Source organism: Benincasa hispida, chromosome 7 (genome assembly GCF_027475165.1).
Source record: "Benincasa hispida cultivar pf3 chromosome 7, pf3_genome.v1.1, whole genome shotgun sequence".
Lineage (NCBI taxonomy): Eukaryota > Viridiplantae > Streptophyta > Magnoliopsida > Cucurbitales > Cucurbitaceae > Benincasa > Benincasa hispida.
This window is the reverse complement of record NC_143484.1, coordinates 48,295,220-48,313,900: the sequence shown is the minus strand read 5'-3', so window position 1 is coordinate 48,313,900 and position 18,681 is coordinate 48,295,220. Positions and strand designations below refer to the sequence as shown.

Genomic DNA, 18,681 nt, shown 5'->3' with positions numbered 1-18,681 from the left:
ATGATGTGATGGAAAGAAAAGTGATAACATAAATATAATATATATACACAACAAACATATAACTTTTGAAGAGCATATATCTTTAAAAGAAAGAGATTAGAGTTTAGATGCTACCATGTCTCACAGCATAAAAATTATAGAAGCACTTAGAGAGGGTTGGGGAGGGCCATGTTTCAGAACAAACTGCTCCTCAACAACTCAAAGGCATTAATAGTGCGATTTGAACTGACTGCATTCAAAACATATACACATACAAACACCCAATAAAATTTATTTATTTATTTTTAAAAGTACTAATTCAAGTTGAAAAAAAGAAAAGAGATCTGTGTCTCTAAAAACACTTACTTTAAAGAAGAGGGGAAAAAAAAACTATATAGTATTTGCCAGAAGCATCTCTTACTCTTAGGTAGTGGTATGTGACTCCTCTTTACTGTCCCTTCTCTTTAATTATATTATATCTCTATTTTCCAACACAATTGTTTCTAGTATTGAATTGACTCGATTGGTAGTCGTTTGATGTCTTTCATCCATTTATAATAATCGTTACTCAATTAGGTTTTTGAACTTTAAAAAACAACTTTTCAAATTTTTCATGAAAAAAAAACTAAAATTGATATTAAACAGGTTGGATGAATTGATGGATGGATATTTGTTGTGTAAGAGAATATATATATGATTGCGGAATTTCTTTCACATCTAAAAAAAAATGTTTGCTTAATTACATGAATCCAAGAATGAGGCAATATTCTAAATTCCATTCAAAGATTTTAACTTGGATTTTGAATAAGATAATTTTAAGATATGTATATTATATGCAATACATTATTGGCTCTCACTTATTAAAGAACAAAATTTATATTCGCTCTTGAGTATATAATTACGGAGCATTTGAGGCAAAAGGTGATTATTATAGCCACCTACAGTTCTAAATTATTATAGTTGGGTTATAATGATATAGGTTTAAGGTGTAAACTATTTTAATTTAAGAAGGAAATAGTAAACATTGTAGCAAATAATAAAAAAAATAATGGATGTAAAATAGTAAAAGTTGTAGCAAATAGTAAATAAGGGTTTTGAAATAGTGTTGACTGTAGCTAAATTGGGATTTTAAAATAGTATTTATTATAACAATAGGTGGTTATTATAGTCTTATAGGGGGCGTTTGGGACAAGGGTTATCATCAAAATATAATAACCATCTCTTGCTACAGTAAAAACTATTTCAAAACCTCTAATTAGCTACCATCAACACTATTTCAAAACCCCCATTTGCTATAGTATTTACTATTCACTACAGTTTTGACTATTTTACACTCATAACTTTTTTATTATTTACTATTCACTATAATATTTACTATTTCTTTCTCAAACTAAAATAATTTACATCTCAAACACATATTATTATAATCTAAACTAAAATAATCTATACCTCAAACATAAACTATCATAACCCAACTATAATAATCTAGGACTATAAGAACTAATTCATTGCCCCAAACGCTCCCATAATAGTTGTTTCCCAAATGCCTTCTTAATATTTTTCTTTTTTACTAGCCAAATTTTGATATCCATTTTACTAAATTATCATTGGTTACATGCGCGTTGGTTTGTACCCTTTCCTTAATTTTATAATTAAAATAGTTTTATTGGGTGATTTAATTATGGTTGTCCATTATATTATTAGTAAAAATATTAGAGTCACGGATTAAAATATTTGGGACTTTGAATTTTCTACCCCGTGTATGAGCTATATTTTATTGACTGTATATATATAGATGAATTAAAATTATATTAGTCCCTAAACGATTTAAGCATGCAAATATAATATATCACATGATTTTCCCTCCCAAATTTAAAAACACGTTATCATTTCAATATAGTGACAAAATATCAAATTTCAAATAATTTGAAAATATAGTCATGCAAAATTTTGTATATGAATATATAACAATTCACATTGCATATGAATAGTCATAATGACTTCAATCAAGTGGTAATATATACTCTCTTTCTTGAGGTGGAATGTTGGATTTCCCATCTTTTCAATGATTGTATATTAGAAAATACAACGTAAGTAAAATCATATTTTAAAAAATATAATATAATTATTAGAGAAAATTACCTTTTTCGTCCCTAGATTTTGGGTTTAGTTTTTATTTAGTTCCTAAGTTTCACAATGTTACATATTTAGTCATTAAGTTTTGAGTTTCGTTTTAATTTAGTCCCTAGATTTTAAAATGCTACAATTTTACCTTTGACATTTGAATTTTACGTCAATTTGGTCCCTATTTCTCGAGGTTTATACTTTTAACCTTAATTTTTCACTAAATACCCACTTTCCGTCTTTTGGAGTTAATTTATGTTAATAAATTAAAAATCGTTAAAAAGATTACAATTAATTAAGTTTCACTATTTTTATCACTTTTAAAATTAAATTTAAAATTTCACTTCTAATTATTTTTAATTAGTTAATAGAAATTGATGTTAATGATTGAAAGTAAGTATTTAATGAAAAATTGAGGTTAAAATGTAAAATCTTGAAATCCATGGACCAAATTGAAACAAAATTAAAATCTCAAGGGTAAAATTGTAACATTTTGAAATTTAGGGACTAAATCAAAACAAAACAAAACTTAAGGAATACATGTGTAATATTTTAACATCTAGGACCAAATAGAAACTAGAGCCAAAACCTAAGGACCAAAAATGTATTATTCCCTAATTATTATTATTATAACAATATTATTAATAAATTAAAGAGCCTAAATTCTTCTTCCTAATTTTTTTTTCTCAAAGTAATTTTTCATTTCATTTAAGCATTGTTAATAGAGGGAAACATTATCCATCTTCACATATTAAAGGTATAAACTATTATTATAAAAATAAATAGATGCCCGTTGGTTAGTGTTCTAAAAGCCATGTGTCAATTTTCATGTTGTTTATGTGTCTTGTAGTTATTCATGTTTGGTGTTAATGTAAGGCCGCATCCTACTTGCCACTTTGTCTATAAATAGTAGCATTTGGTGGATCTTAAAACTACACACATTGGTGAGAAATCCACTTCAAATTTCCATTAACTTTTCATAATTTTAGTTATTTTATTTTATTGTTATATATTATATTATATTATTGATTTATTATTATATTTATATATTATTATATTATATTTTCTCCATATCTGTTGTATTCCGTTGTGCTTTGTTGTGTTCCTCAATTTCACAACACGTTATCAACACGAACGGCTATTGCTTCCATCACTAAAGGTAGGTCATTTTTTCCTCTTTATTATAATTAATAAATTAAATTTTATTTTGCATATTTAGTACATATTAAATTTCTAATATAAGTACAATATTTTGTGATAGTGTTACCATGACAAATCTTACAAAATTAAAATTCGCAACTCTCGATAGTAATGGTAATAATTATTTTTCATGGGTGCTCGATGCCGAAATTCACCTGGATGCTATGAATTTGGCAGAAATAATTAAAGAAGGAAATACAACATCCAATTAGGACAAAGCAAATATTGTGATTTTCCTTCGTCATCATCTTCACGAGGGATTAAAAATAGAGTATCTTACCGTGAAAGATCCTCATATCTTATGGAAAAATTTGAAAGAAAAGTATGATCATAAAAAAACAGTTATTCTTCCTAAAACTCGTTATGAATAGATGCATAGGCTACAAGATTTTAAATCAGTAAGTGATTACAATTCCTCATTATTTAAATCAGTTCAAAATTATTGTTATACGGGGAGAAAATTACTGATGTTGATATATTACAGAAGACATTTTCTACATTTCATGTCTCGAATATACTCTTGTAGCAACAATATCGAGACAAAGGTTTTCAACAATATTCTAAATTATTTCATGTCTTCTCGTGGCCGAACAAAATAACGAGTTATTGATGAAGAACCACGAATCTCGACCAACTGGAACAACACCATTCCCTGAAGTAAATGCTATGAATGTTAATAATCGTGGTCAAGATTATGGTCGTGGTCGAGTTCGTGATCGTGGCAGAGGAAGAAATAATTATTATTTTTGTGGTGATCATTCTAATCATTCAAATTTCAAAAGAACCACAAAAAATGATGATTACAAAGGAAAAGTTTCACAAGATAAGGGTTCAAAGAGTGTTGAAAATAAATGCTTCCGATGGGGAATGACTGGACATTGGTCACGCACCTGTCGTACATCAAAATACTTAGTTGACCTCTATCAAGCCTCCCCGAAGGAAAAAGAGAAAAATGCGGAAGAGAATTTTGCATACCAGGATAATGACATATTTGACCCATCCCATATGACAAATTTGGATTGAATCTCCTGAAGAGAAGATTGACACAGTTGAGGGAACTTCAAGTGTTTCTTTTGACTTTGAGAATATCTAGACTTTATTTTGTTGTTTTCTTTTATCTATCTTTATGTTCTTTTTAGTAACTTTTGTATATTTTAAGTGTTATTTTTCTTATTGTAATTATTTTCTTTTAATGAAGAAACATGGATCGTTTCATATGTTGGGTGATTAAAAAATGAGCAAAGAAGATCTATGTTTAGCAGACAGTGCAATTACACACAAAATATTTACAAATAAAAAATAATTTCTAAATTGGCAATGTTGAAAGCAAAAGTAAATACAATATTAGGTTCTGCAAACTTGATTGAAGGTTTTCGAAAAGCAAATATTATTTTGCCTTGAGGAACAAAATTTACAATTGACAATGCATTGTTCTCTAGTCAATCAAAGATAAATCTTCTAAGTTTTAAAGATATACGTTGCAATGGTTATCATATTGAGACTGATAGTAAGAACAATGTAGAATATCTATATATTATCTCTATTGTCTCAAATGAAAAACATATACTGAAAAAATTGTCCGCTTTATCTTGTAGATTGTATTATGATATATAAGTAATTGATACATATGCAACAATGAATCCAGATATATTTACTATTTGGCATGATAGATTAGGTCATATAAAGTCTATAATGATGAGGAGAATTATTGAGAATTCAAGTGGACATCAATTGAAGAGCCAGAAAATTCTTCAATCTAATGAATTATCATGTGATGCTTGCTTTTAAGGCAAATTAATAATTAGACCATCACTAGCTAAAGTGGGAACTGAATCACTTGCATTTTTAGAACGAATTCATGGTGATATATGTAGACCTATTAACCCACTAAGTGCACCATTTAAATATTTTATGGTATTAATAGACGCATTCAGCAGATGGTCACATGTGTGCTTATTATCAAGTCTAAATTTTGCATTTGCAAGTTACTTGCTCAAATAATTAAATTAAGAGCACAATTCCTCCATTATATAATTAAGACCACGCGTCTTGATAATACTATGAATTTACATCCTAAGCTTTTAATAATTATTGTGTGTTAATTGGATAAGTGTTGAACATCTTGTAACTCATGTTCATACACAAAATGATTTAGCAGAATCATTTATGAAACGTTTGCAATTAATATTGCAAAACCATTACTTATGAGAGCTAAGCTTCCTTTCATCTGTATAGGGACATGCTATTTTGCATGCAACGTCACTTGTACGTATTAGGTCAGTAGCTTATCATAAGTACTCGTCATTACAATTAGCTTATGGTCATGAGCCAAATATTTTCAATCTGAGAATTTTTGGATGTGCAGTATATATTCCAATTTCTCCACCACAACGCACACTAAGATAAATCCTCAAAGGAGGTTAGGAATATATATTGGATATGTTCCCCCATCAATTATTAAATATCTTGAACCCCTAATGGGTGATGTATTTGTTGGTTGTCATTTTAATGAGACAAATTTTCTAACATTAAGGGGAGAAAAAAGAAATTACATAGAATGTATCGTTATTGTCTCATTTAGATCCACATACAGGTCAATGTGAATTTGAAGTTCAGAAAATAATTCATTTACAAAATATAGAAAATCAATTACCATATGTATTTATAGATACAAAAAAAATAACTAAGTCATATATACCAGCTACAAATGTTCCATAAAAAATTGATATCCCAACACAACAAGTTGTCACTAATAAGTCTGAAATATGCTAGAAGCGTGGTAGACCAGTGGGTTCTAAAGATAAAAATCATCGAAAACGAAAAATAATTGATAGTAAAAAAAAACTTGGTTGAGGATGTAAATACCCATGAAGAAATCATCGACATGACTAGTGAGAAAGGTAAAATACCTAAAAATAATAATGAGATTTCAATAAACTATGTTATGACAGGAAAAAGATGGAATCGAACTAATGTAGTTATTGACAACATTTTTGCTTATAATCTTACTATTGATATTATATCTGAAAATGAGGATCTTAAACCAAAATCTGTTGAAAAATGTCGACATAGAAAAGATTGACTAGTGGAAATAAGCAATTGAGACAGAATTAAACTCACTTTCAAAATGGTAGTTTTTGGACTAATAGTCCAGACACCAGAAGGTGTCAAACCTGTGGGATACAAATGGGTATTTGTGAGAAAAATAAATGAAAACAATGAGGTCACAAGATACAAAGCAGGACTAGTTGCACAAGGTTGTTCACAAAGACCTGGTATTGATGATGATGGATGCAATTATACTAAGATATTTTAATTGATCTGATTGTGTATGAAAGTCTGAATATACATCCTATGGATGTAATCACAACATATTTATATGAATCTCTCGATAATGATATTTATATGAGAATCCGAGAAGAATTAAGGTACTTGAAACATATACATCAAATTCTCGGGAATTATATTCAATAAAGTTACAGAGATCACTATATGGATTGAAACAATCAGAACGAATGTGGTACAATTGTCTGAGTAGATATTTATTGAAAGAAAGATATCAAAATAATCCAATATGTCTGTGTATTTTTTTTAAAAAAATCACAATTAGGATTTGTTATTATAACTGTATATGTTAATGGTTTGAATATAATTGGAACTCCTAAAGAGCTTTCTAAGGATAATAAAATATCTTAAGAAATAATTTGAGATGAAAGATCTCGGAAAAACAAAATTTTGCCTTGGTTTACAAATTGAGCATTTAGTAGATGGAATATTTATTCATCAGCCAACTTATACAGGAAAAATTTTGAAAAGATTTTATATGGATAAAATACATCAATTAAATAGTCCAATGGAAGTCCATTCAATGGATATAAAGAAAGATATATTTCGATCTCGAGACGAAAATGAAGAACTTCTTGGTCCTAAAGTACTATATCTGAGTGCAACTAGTGCACTTATGTATCTTGCTAATGATACAAGACCAAATATTGCATGTTCAGTAAATTTATTAGCTAGATATAATTCTTCTCCTACAAAAAGACATTGGAATAGAATTAAGCATATACTCCGTTATCTGAAGAACAATCAATATGGGTTTGTTTTATTCAAATAAATCAAAATTTGACCTAGTTGGTTATGCAGATTCTAGATATTTATCCGATCCACACAAAACTAGATCTCAAACAAGTTATCTGTATACATGTGGAGGAACAATTATATCATGACAATCGGTGAAATAGACCATAACGGCCATTTCCTTAAATCATGCTGAAATTCTTGCAATTAACGAGGTTAGTCGAGAATGTGTATGGCTAAGAGCAATAACTCAGCACATTCGTGAAACATGTGACTTGTCTTCTAATAAAAATCTTCCAATAATATTATACAAAGACAACATAGCTTGCATAGCCCAAATCAAACGAGGATGTATTAAAGGAGATAGAAAAAGCATATTTCACTAAAGTTTTTCTATACTCATGATCTTGAAGAAAATGTCGACATTACTGTACAACAAATTTGTTTGAAGGATAATCTAGTAGACTCATTTATAAAGGCATTACCAACCACAACTTTTGAAAAATTGATGCACAACATTGGAATGCGACGACTCAAAGATCTTAAGTGATGTTTTCATGAGAGAGAGTAAATGTATTGTATTCTTTTTGGAGTATATGAAATATGTACTCTTTTTCCCTACTAGGATTTTTCCCATTGAGTTTTTCCTAATAAGGTTTTAACAAGACATCCTATTTGCCACTTTGCCTATAAATAGTAGCATATGGTGGATCTTAAAATCACACACATTGGTGAGAAATTCACTTCAAATTTTCACTAAATTTTCATAATTTTAGTTATTTTATCATTATTATATTATATTTTATCTATATCCGTTGTGCTCCTCAATCTCACAACATAAACATGTATTATTTTAGTGGATTTAATTATTTTTTTCCTCATGTCTCGATAACTTTTTATCAAATAATGTTTGCTCTCTTTATCATTCCAACATCTTTTGCTGGTTTTTTGGGGTCAAGATGCTCTTTTTGTTGGTTGTTATAGATGCCAAACAATAATTCTTAAAAAAAAAAAAAAAAGAATAAATGATATATACATATATTAAAAAATATATCAATTTAATATAAGTAAAATAATTGATTAGATACATAAAGAATATATATGAAATACATGCACGCAATATATAGTGTATGAATTGTGATGATGGGCAGAAGAAGAAGCACATGATCACTAAGACAAAAGCTTGTTCATCAACAGTAGCATCCAACTTGATTTGACCTTCACTTTACCCAAAGTTGCATCACTTCTCTTGTTTAAGTACTTATCTTTCCCCTTCCCCCCCGCCCCCCCCCCCCCCCACCCAACAATATCTCTTTTTTTTTTTTTTTTTCAAAAAATTAAAGAACCTTGTTCCACACCTACCACGGACTTGGACACCTTTTTTGTTTTTTCAAAAATAAAAAACTATCCCTTCATTTTCATTTTTATTTCTTAAGAAAAATATTCAAACTTAAATTTCAACAAAACAATCAAATTTAGTACATCTTAATATAGTAATATATCACTGGGTCGTAAAAATGTCAAGTTATGTCAACTAAAAACGTAACTCAATTGGTTAAGATATACATACTCTCTTAATCAAAAGCGTTAAAGATTCAAACCCTCCCAACTTTAAATGTGTTTTAGTTAAAAAAAAATGAAATCCAATTAATGGAGGGTATTGCTTTCTATCATATCTTTAAATTTAGAAAATTGATTTTGTAAATATAAGAAATTAAAATTAAATTTCACTTATCACTCAAACTAAAGCCTAGGGATTAGAGTGAAAGAAATGGCTTTTTTTTGTTTGGTGTTATAGGAAATATATTATATGTTTGGATTAAAGTTGAGATTTTCCAAGCTTTAAATGTTAGGTTCTCTCATGAAAATATTTAGAAGAAGTAAGTAGTGTTTACATATAATCTGAAAGTAAAATTGAAAATCTAAAATGTAGATGGTTGGAAAATGCACTTATGAGATAATATAATTACTAAGACTCTGTTTGATAATCATTTTATTTTTTGTTTTTGAAAATTAAGCCTATATATATACACTACTTCCACTACCAAATTTTGATAACAAAAAAAAGTACTTTTCAAAAAGTTGTTTTTGTTTTTAGAATTTGGCTAAGAATTCAACCATTGTACTTAAGAAATATGCTTTAAAAAAAAAAAAAAAAAATTCAAAAGGAACTTATATTAAAGAATTCAAAAGCTAAAAAATGTGTTTGAAAATTTAAAAAAGGTAAGGAGTCTAAAATTAAAACTTCTTTATGTATAATTGAAAAGCATAAAGATTACAACTTAAAAGCTTGAATATATTTAGTATCATGATCTCCTTTTAAGAATACTTTATTATGGATTTCAAATCCAACTTTTCTAGCGATTAATTATTTCAATCTCTAAATTAAAACCCCCTTCTTATAAATTTGTTAGGGCAAGTTCATTCATCATGAAACACGAAAAGTACCCTCTAAGTTTGAGTGAATTTTTACACTATATGTAGTCTATATTTTATTTAAAACAAAAAAATAATTAATTTTTATATAATAGCCTAATCAATTAATTACCTTCATACATTAACTCTTTGTTTGTTTGTTTTGTTTTTTTGTTTTTTTTTTTAAATATTTGGTTTTGTGGACTTCATTTTATTTATTCTGGATATATTATAGACTTCAAATTTGTCTAAAATATGGTTGCTTATGTATTTATTTAGTCACTTATTTCAAATAAGTCGAGAAATTTAATGAGAGGACAAGTGACATTTTATTTTTTAAAAAACAAACATTTTTACTTTATTTTCTCTTTATGTCGTAATCTCCCTTTTTCATTTTTTGTTCTTTTCAATGAGTTTAAACTTAAATTGCAACTTAAGGAAAATAAGAAAAGGAAGATCCATTTCAAAATCAAGTTTAAAAATGAGTTGTTGTTAAATAAAGAAAATGAACCAATTTATTTATAAATACTGTAAAATATCATTATCTGTCAGTGATAGACCATGATAGAAAATTTATAAGTGTATAATATATATCTGTATTACCCACTAATAGATGTTTATCACGATCTATTACTATTAAACAGTAACATTTGCTATACTTGAAAATATTTTCAACATTTTTACTATTTATAATAATCACCCTTTAAAAATAGTGTATCATATTTTTTGAACAAAACAATTGTTTGACGTAAAATAATAAAATAAAGAAAAAAAGTTAAAAATCACCGTCTTTTAACTATTGATGAAATAACAATTTAGTCTCTAAAATTTGATTGACATGGATTTAGTAGTGCATGTATTTTTAATTTTGTAATAATTTAGTCAATAGTATTAGTAAATAACAAATTAGTTTCTATACTTTCAAATTTGTAACATGAAAAATCTCATTAAACTTAATTGGTGGCTATGATTATGCAATGACTTCAGTCCCATTGATAACTATTTGATTTTTTGTTTTTTTTTTTTAAATTAAGCATATAAATATCCCTTACATATCTAAATTTATTGTTTTGTAATCTACTTTCTACCATATTTTAAAAAACCAAGTCAATTTTTTTAAAACTAAAAAAGTAATTTTTAAAAACTTGTATTTTGTTTTTGGAATTTAGCTAAGAATTCAACTCATTTACTTAAGAAATATGAAACCATCATAGAAAAGAAATATGCTTAATTTTCAAAAATCAAATGTTAAAACAAAATGGGGCCTTAATCCTTATAATTTATAAGCAAACTTGACTCTTATTTAATTAATCAATCTACATGCATAAGAAATTTTATTAAATTTTAAGATTAATTTTACGAGATAGACTAAATCGTTACAATTTGTAAAACACGACAACTAAATTGGTATTTAATAAAGTAGTGGACTAAATTGTTACTAATTTAGAACTACATGGATTAAATTGTTACAAATTAAAGTCCAATGACTTAAATCGTTACTTCAAACCAAAAAAATCTAGAAACTAAAAATTAATTTTTAACCCATAAATAAGGGTGTATTTGAAATACATTTTCAAGTGTTTAACTTAAAAAAAATAAGTTATTTGAAAAGAAATTGAAGTATTTGGTAATCACTCAAAACAAATTTTCAAGTATATTTTAATAAGTTTTTATAAAAAATATTTAAATAAAAATAAATTTTTGAAAAATATTTTATTCTCAAGCCAATTCATATGGGTTCAAAATCTCCTCAACTCGTTGAACATAATAATTTTTTAAGCAGTTTTAAAAGAGTGTCAATTTTAAATTTCAATTAATCTTAGGATTAAAAATTCTTTTTTGTCAGAGTATTAATAAAATTTTCTATATCTTTAATCTATCTTAAAATTGATTTATATCATTGATTTATTGTTATCGTTTTTTATTTCATTAGCATTTTGTCTGAAAATAAAAAATATATATTCACAATAAAGACCAATTCTTAGATAAGCCCACAAATTAAAATGTCATATTTCTGTAAGTTAAAAAATTTATAATTTTTTTTGAATTAATAATTAAGTTTTTTTATTCCCAAACTATGTTAGGGATAATTTTAATTGTATTCCTATTCATATTAGACTAATTAATAGAAGACATTTTTTATATGTTTTATAAATATAGAAAATATTTTAAAGATATTCATGAATATTTATATCAATTAGTTTACAGATATATTGGTAGATACATCACAAATCGGCAAATATTTTCATCCTTAGAAAAGCCTAAATTTACATATTTAAAAATATAAATATTAAAATTGAATAAGATTTAAAATAAAGAAACCACATATATAATGGTATTGTAACAATTTTCCACTTATAATTATTAGGTTAAATTATATGTGTTTAGCTTTTCAACTTTCATGTTTACGTAGAATTTTCAATTTCATGTTTAATAGGTCAATAATCTTTAAAAAGTATTTGATAACTAATTGTTTTTAAACTTTCAATTTTGACTCAAATAGATTCTTGAAATTTTATTTTTGTGTTGGCTAGATTTTTTTGATTCATTCTACATTTTTTAAAATTCACGAACTTACTAGATACAAAATTAAAAATTAATTTTAAGGTTTTATTTTAACGTAAGTTTATTTATTTTTATCAAATTGACTAGCTAATATTTTTAAAAGTTCAGAATGTATATTAGAAACAAGGAAAAAAAATCTATTAGATACAAAATTCAAACTTCCAACAACTTACTGAAAATTTTTTGAAGACTTTTTCCAAAAGGTTAAATCTTTCATGCTTGTTCAATATGTTTAATTATTTAATTACCATTTTTAATAAAATAAAATAAGGAAATATTAATTTTGATCCTAAACTTATGTCAATGTTACCATTTTAATTATCGGCTCAATTTATCCTAATTCAACTACTAACTTAATAAAACAAAATGTAAGAATCATCCTAAACTCATTAGTTTATTGAATTAAAGTGTTACATATAAATAAGTTTGACTACCTCATAAATTACCATTGAATAATATTCTTAAGATCCATAAATTAATTACAACAAGAAAATTAGATCAATTGTTTTTTTTTCCTTAAAAAAATACAATCAATTTATCAATTTCACATATTTTATTATTCACTAGACGTACAAGAGCCAAACTTTTTTTTTTTTTTAATGAAAATGGAAACATTTTAAATATTTATTGTTCTAATTGATACATTTTACAAGTTTATATACGGTCAAAATTCATCTTTGTTTTTCTTTTTTTTCTTAAAAAAATAAAATACAACGTGATTTGCCAAAAAATCTTTATTTATTCGAATGCGCTTTAAATATTGGAATTAGCCTTTTATGTTAAATCTTTTGTTCTTTTCTGTCTTTTAAGAAAAGGGTTATGCTTCCCTTTTTTAAAAGTGGTTGTTTTTACTAATGAACAAAATGAATTAATGCAAAACGCCGCCACCCAAGGAAACAAAAAAGGAAACTGATAAATAGTATTAAAAAAAAAACTGATAAATATCAAGGGAGAAAAAATTAATTAGTTGTACAAATGGAGTGGCTGATGGTTCGAGCTCAGGTAGAGTTATAGGATTGTGAGGTGCTTATTAACATCCTTAATCGCACACATGACCCTTCCTCGAGGTTCGGTCAATGGTCTTGTCTTTAAATTTCTTTAGGGGTGTTTGGCCTCCCAAGTTGGGTTGGGTAAAAAAAACCCACCACCATTTGGTTCACCAATTATAAAAGATGTTTTACCTCGTTATTCGCGTTAACTCACATTTCTTATCTCGTTATTCGGATCAACTCTCCTAATTACTCTCCTCCTATAATAGTTACCAACTCAACTCAACTCAACTCTGCGTGCCAAACGCTCTCTTAATTTTTCTTGGATAATTATCAAGAAAATTTTTTATTACTCAAGAAGTTTTCTCAAGACAATTTTGGGTCATTGAATCTTACACTTTGTCCAAGATCAATTCATGGTCATTAGATCTTTCACATCTCTCTTAGATAATTAGAGCCATTGGATTCTTCACATCTATCAAGGACAATTTGAAGCCATTGAATTTGCTTGACGACCAAGTTTCTTTGGACTATAAATAGGTGGAGACCAAAACCATTCCAAAGATCTCCAACAAATTTGTGAGATAAAATAGAGAGAGTTTCTTCTTATAAGAGAATATGATATTCCTCTATAACAAAGAAAGTTTATAACTCCTATTTTATGTAGTGGAATTCTTCTATCCTTGCTTGTGGTTTTTACCCTAATTTGTTTAGGGATTTTCCATATAAATCATTGTATATTGTTCTCTCCCTTCTTCTTCTTTATTATTATTCTACTTTAGTTTTGATTTTACTCGCGGTCACAATCCCTTTTTTTTTTTTTCTTTTTGTAACAAGTGGTATTAGAGTTTGGTTTAGTTTTGGGTGTTAATATCTACTTATTGTATGCTCTGTGGTCGCTACTAATAGGTGGATCCTCCACATCATAAAATAAGTAAGATATTTTTCACCTGAATTAAAAGACACGATCGAGGATTGTTTATAGTTCGTGATAGAAGTAATGGTAGCAAAGTTCGAGATTGAGAAGTTCAATGGAACTAATTTCTTGTTGTAGAAGTTGAAGATGAAGGATTTCTTGAGAAAAGATAACTGCTTTGCAGTCATCGATGAAAGGCCAACAGAGATCACAAATGATAACAAGTGGAACAAGATGGATGGGAATGCTATAGCAAACATTCATCTAGCATTAGATGATAATGTATTATCAAGCATTGAGGAGAAGAAAACCGCAAAGGAGATTTGAGACCATCTCACAAAATTGTATAATGCTAAATCACTTCACAACAAGATTTTCCTTAAGAGGAAGTTGTATATTCTTCGGATGCCAGAGTCTACGTCAATGACGAAGCTCATGAACACGATAAATACTCTATTTTCTCAAATTACATCGCTGGGTTATAAAATAGAATCAAATGAATGTGTTGAATTTCTATTTCAAAGTATTCCTGATTCGTTGATCAACTTGTCATCAAATAATGTTCTCACCGACTATCTAATCTTTGATAATATTGTAACTGCTATCTTCGAAGAGAAAAATCAACACAAGAACAAAGAAGATAAGTTGGTAAGTTCACAGCAAGCAGAAGCCTTGGTGGTGACACGAGGTAGATCAATGAAACATAACTCAAGTAGGAGCAAAAATCAAGGAAGGTAAAAATCATGAAGTAAGTGTGGAAAGAAAGGACATCTGAAGAAGGATTGTTCGAATCTAAACAAGAAAGATTTCAATCTTCAGGGAAATGTAGCAAGCACCTTAGATGAAGGTGGTGTCTTGTCTTGTGAAGTAGTGACAACTATGAAAGGCAGGAAAAGAATGACTGATGTATGGTTCTTTGACTCAGAAGCCACTTATCACATGACCTCTCGTCGAGAATGGTTCCATCATCATGAACCTGCCTCTAGAGGATTTATGTTCAGCTATAATGATGATGCCTTGAAGATTGTCGATATAGGAACTATCAAGTTGAAGTTCCATGATAATACAGTTTGCATGATTCAAACTTGCTCTTATTAGGTCACTTGATGATCTTGATTGCACAGTTGTAGTTGAAAAGGAAATCATGAAGGTGATTCAAGGTGTGCTAGTACTTATGAGAGGAAGAAAGGTGGATGTAAACTTGTACATGTTGGAGGGAGAAACTTTGCAAGAAAGAGAAGCATTAGTTATTTCAAGTAGTTCAAGTGAAAAGCTCTCGATGACATGGCATCAGAAACTTGGTCACATGTCTGAACAAGGATTAAAAGTTCTTACAGAGCAGAATCTACCGAGGCTTACTAAGGTTTCTCTACCTTTTGTGAGCATTGTTTACAAGTAAACAGCACAAATTAAGTTTAATGCATCAAATTCTAGAAGTAAAGTGATTCTAGAATTGGTTCATTCTAATGTATGACAAGCACCAGTTTCATGTCTAGAAAGAGCAAGGTATTTTGTGTCCTTTATAGATGATGACTCCAAATGTATTGGGTGTATCCCATCAAGAAGAAAGTAGATATGTGTTCAGTCTTCAAAGTATTCAAAGCCCAAGTAAAACTTTAATATGGTAAAAAGATTAAGTGTTTGTGGATAGATAATGGAGGAGAATATACAAGCAATGAGTTTGCAGACTTTTGCAATCAAGAAGGCATTAAAAGTAAATTCACCATTGCTTACACTCCTTAGTAAAATGGAGTAGCAGAGTGGATGAACAAAACCTTGTTAGAAAGAACAAGAGCAATGTTGGGAGCTGCGGGCTACGAAAATTCTTTTTAGGTAGAAGCAGTCAATACCTTCTGTTATGTAGTGAACTGTGCTCCATCAACTACTATTGAGTTAAAGACATCAATGCAGATATGAACTAACAAGCTAATTGATTATTTGAACCTCCACACATTTGGAAGTATGGTGTATGTAATATACAATGCTTAAGAAAAGGGACACTGAAGAAGGATTATTGGAATCTAAACAAGAAAGATTCCAATCTTCAGGGAAATGTAGTAGGCACCTTAGATGGAGGTGGTGTCTTGTCTTGTGAAGTAGTGACAACTATGAAAGGCAGGAAAAGAATGACTGATGTATGGTTCTTCGACTCAGGAGCCTATTATCACATGACCTCTCATCGAGAATGGTTCCATCATCATGAACCTGCCTCCAGGGGATCTGTGTTCAGCTATAATGATGATGCCTCGAAGATTGTCGATATTGAAATTATCAAGTTGAAGTTCCATGATAATACAATTTGCACAAATCAACAATTGGAACATGTAGACGCTTGAAAAAGAACCGCCTCTCATTAGGTCAACTTGATGACCTTGATTGCAAAGTTGTAGTTGAGAAGGGAATCATGAAGGTAATTCAAGGTGTGCTAGTACTTATGAAAGGAAGAAAAATGGATGCAAACTTGTACATGTTGGAGGGAGAAACTTTGCAAGAAAGAAAAGCATTAGTTGTTTCAAGTAGTTAAGGTGAAAAGCTGTCGATGACATGGCATTAGAAAGTTGGTCACATGTCTGAATAAGGATTAAAAGTTCTTGCAGAGCAGAATCTACCAAGGCTCACTAAGATGTCTCTACTCTTTTGTGAGCATTGTTTACAAGCAAGCAACACAAATTAAGTTCAACGCCTCAAATTCTAGAAGTAAAGTGATTCTAGAATTGGTTCATTCTAATATATGACATGCACCAGTTACATCTCTAGGAGGAGAAAGGTATTTTGTGTCCTTTATAGACGATGACTCCAAAGGTACTGGGTGTATCCCATTAAGAAGAAGGTAGATGTGTGTTCAGTCTTCAAAGTATTCAAAGTCCATATAAAACTTTAATCTGGTAAGAAGATTAAGTGTTTTCGAATAGATAATGGAGAAGAATATACAAGCAACGAGTTTGCAGACTTTTGCAATCAAGAAGGCATTAAAAGGCAGTTCACCACTACTTACACTCCTCAGTAAAATGGAGTAGCAAAGTGGATGAACAAAACCTTGTTAGAAAGAATAAGAGCAATGTTGGGAGCTGCAAGCTTAGAAAAATCTTTTTAGGTAGAAGCAGTCAACACCTTCTGTTATGTAGTGAATCGTGCTCCATCAATTGCAATTGAGTTAAAGACATCAATGTAGATATGGACTAACAAGTCGACTGATTATTCAAACCTCCACACATTTGGAAGTCCGATGCATGTAATATACAATGCTTAAGAAACTACAAAGTTGGATCCAAAATCCAAGAGATGTTAATTCTTTGGATATATTGATGATGTGAAGGGGTATCGCTTGTGGGATCCCACTGCCCATAAGGTTATTATTGAAGGAATTGAATTCCCACAGTCGAAACGAGTGATCACTTGTTGATTGACCAAATGCATGAAAGGTAAAATATTTCAGATAAGCAAGGTCTAAGTGCAAGCATACATTGTCGAAGTAGTAATAACTCGGAGTATTCCGAGTATTAAACCCATAGGACTAGTAGTAGTTTTAATTTGATCAAGACTATAATTCTAATGCAACTGAAGGTAACCAAAATGAAGTGCGATATGAATGAGTAGTAATTGAAGTTAAAAACTGTAAACAATGGTATTCGAACAGGGCTAACAATGCTTCAACCTTTCAGACTCTATGTCAAAAGTGTTGGATTGTATGTCCTAAAACTCGCAGTTTATAAAGTTAAACATTTTCTTTTATTAATAATGACATTATTGTCATTTATTCAATTAAAGTGTTGTTGAATATGTAAATTTCACTTGTAAAGATTAAATCCAATAAACTAAGATCCATGGCTATTACATGAATTCTTGAACTTTATGTAGAGACATAAAGATAGATCAAGTTCGAGTAAATAGCTAAAACGGTCTATAGTATACGAATGAGGTTGGGTACCTTATTCTGGTTACACTATTGAATGCAACCCACTTTGTAGATAGTACAAGCGTTGTGATCTTGAATCGTTCATGTAGAGACATGAGAAGCGGAGGCATCCTATACAATGAGTTTGCATAAGATCGAATCAAGAAATAATTCACTTTTACTTTATAACGCTGTAATATAGTTTGATTAGAAAAATAAAATATAGTTCGATTGATAAAAAGATGGAAAAATAAAATTGGAAAATAAAGCTAAGAAATAATAACTCTAAAGAACTTGGGAAGGTTCTCAAACTTCAAGTCTTTCCATAGGATGATTTCCCCTAACACACATTTCTGTGGGAAGAGATATCCTAGAGCCACTACACCTTAGAGGAACTTCTGTTCTTAAGGTTATTGACTTGAAATACTAAGAAGGAACCCAAGGAGTTGTTGTAAAAGATAGCAGAATCGGTGAAGAAGTGGATGGAGAGGGGTAGGGGAGGCGGCTATAGTGAGTTG

The 18,681-nt window shown here is 29.0% G+C and overlaps 1 pseudogene; it reads left to right on the top strand.

Annotated features, from left to right (window-relative positions):
• Positions 1-3,371: 3,371 nt before the first annotated feature.
• LOC150035213 (uncharacterized) lies at positions 3,372-14,595 on the top strand (annotated as a pseudogene).
• Positions 14,596-18,681: the final 4,086 nt, after the last annotated feature.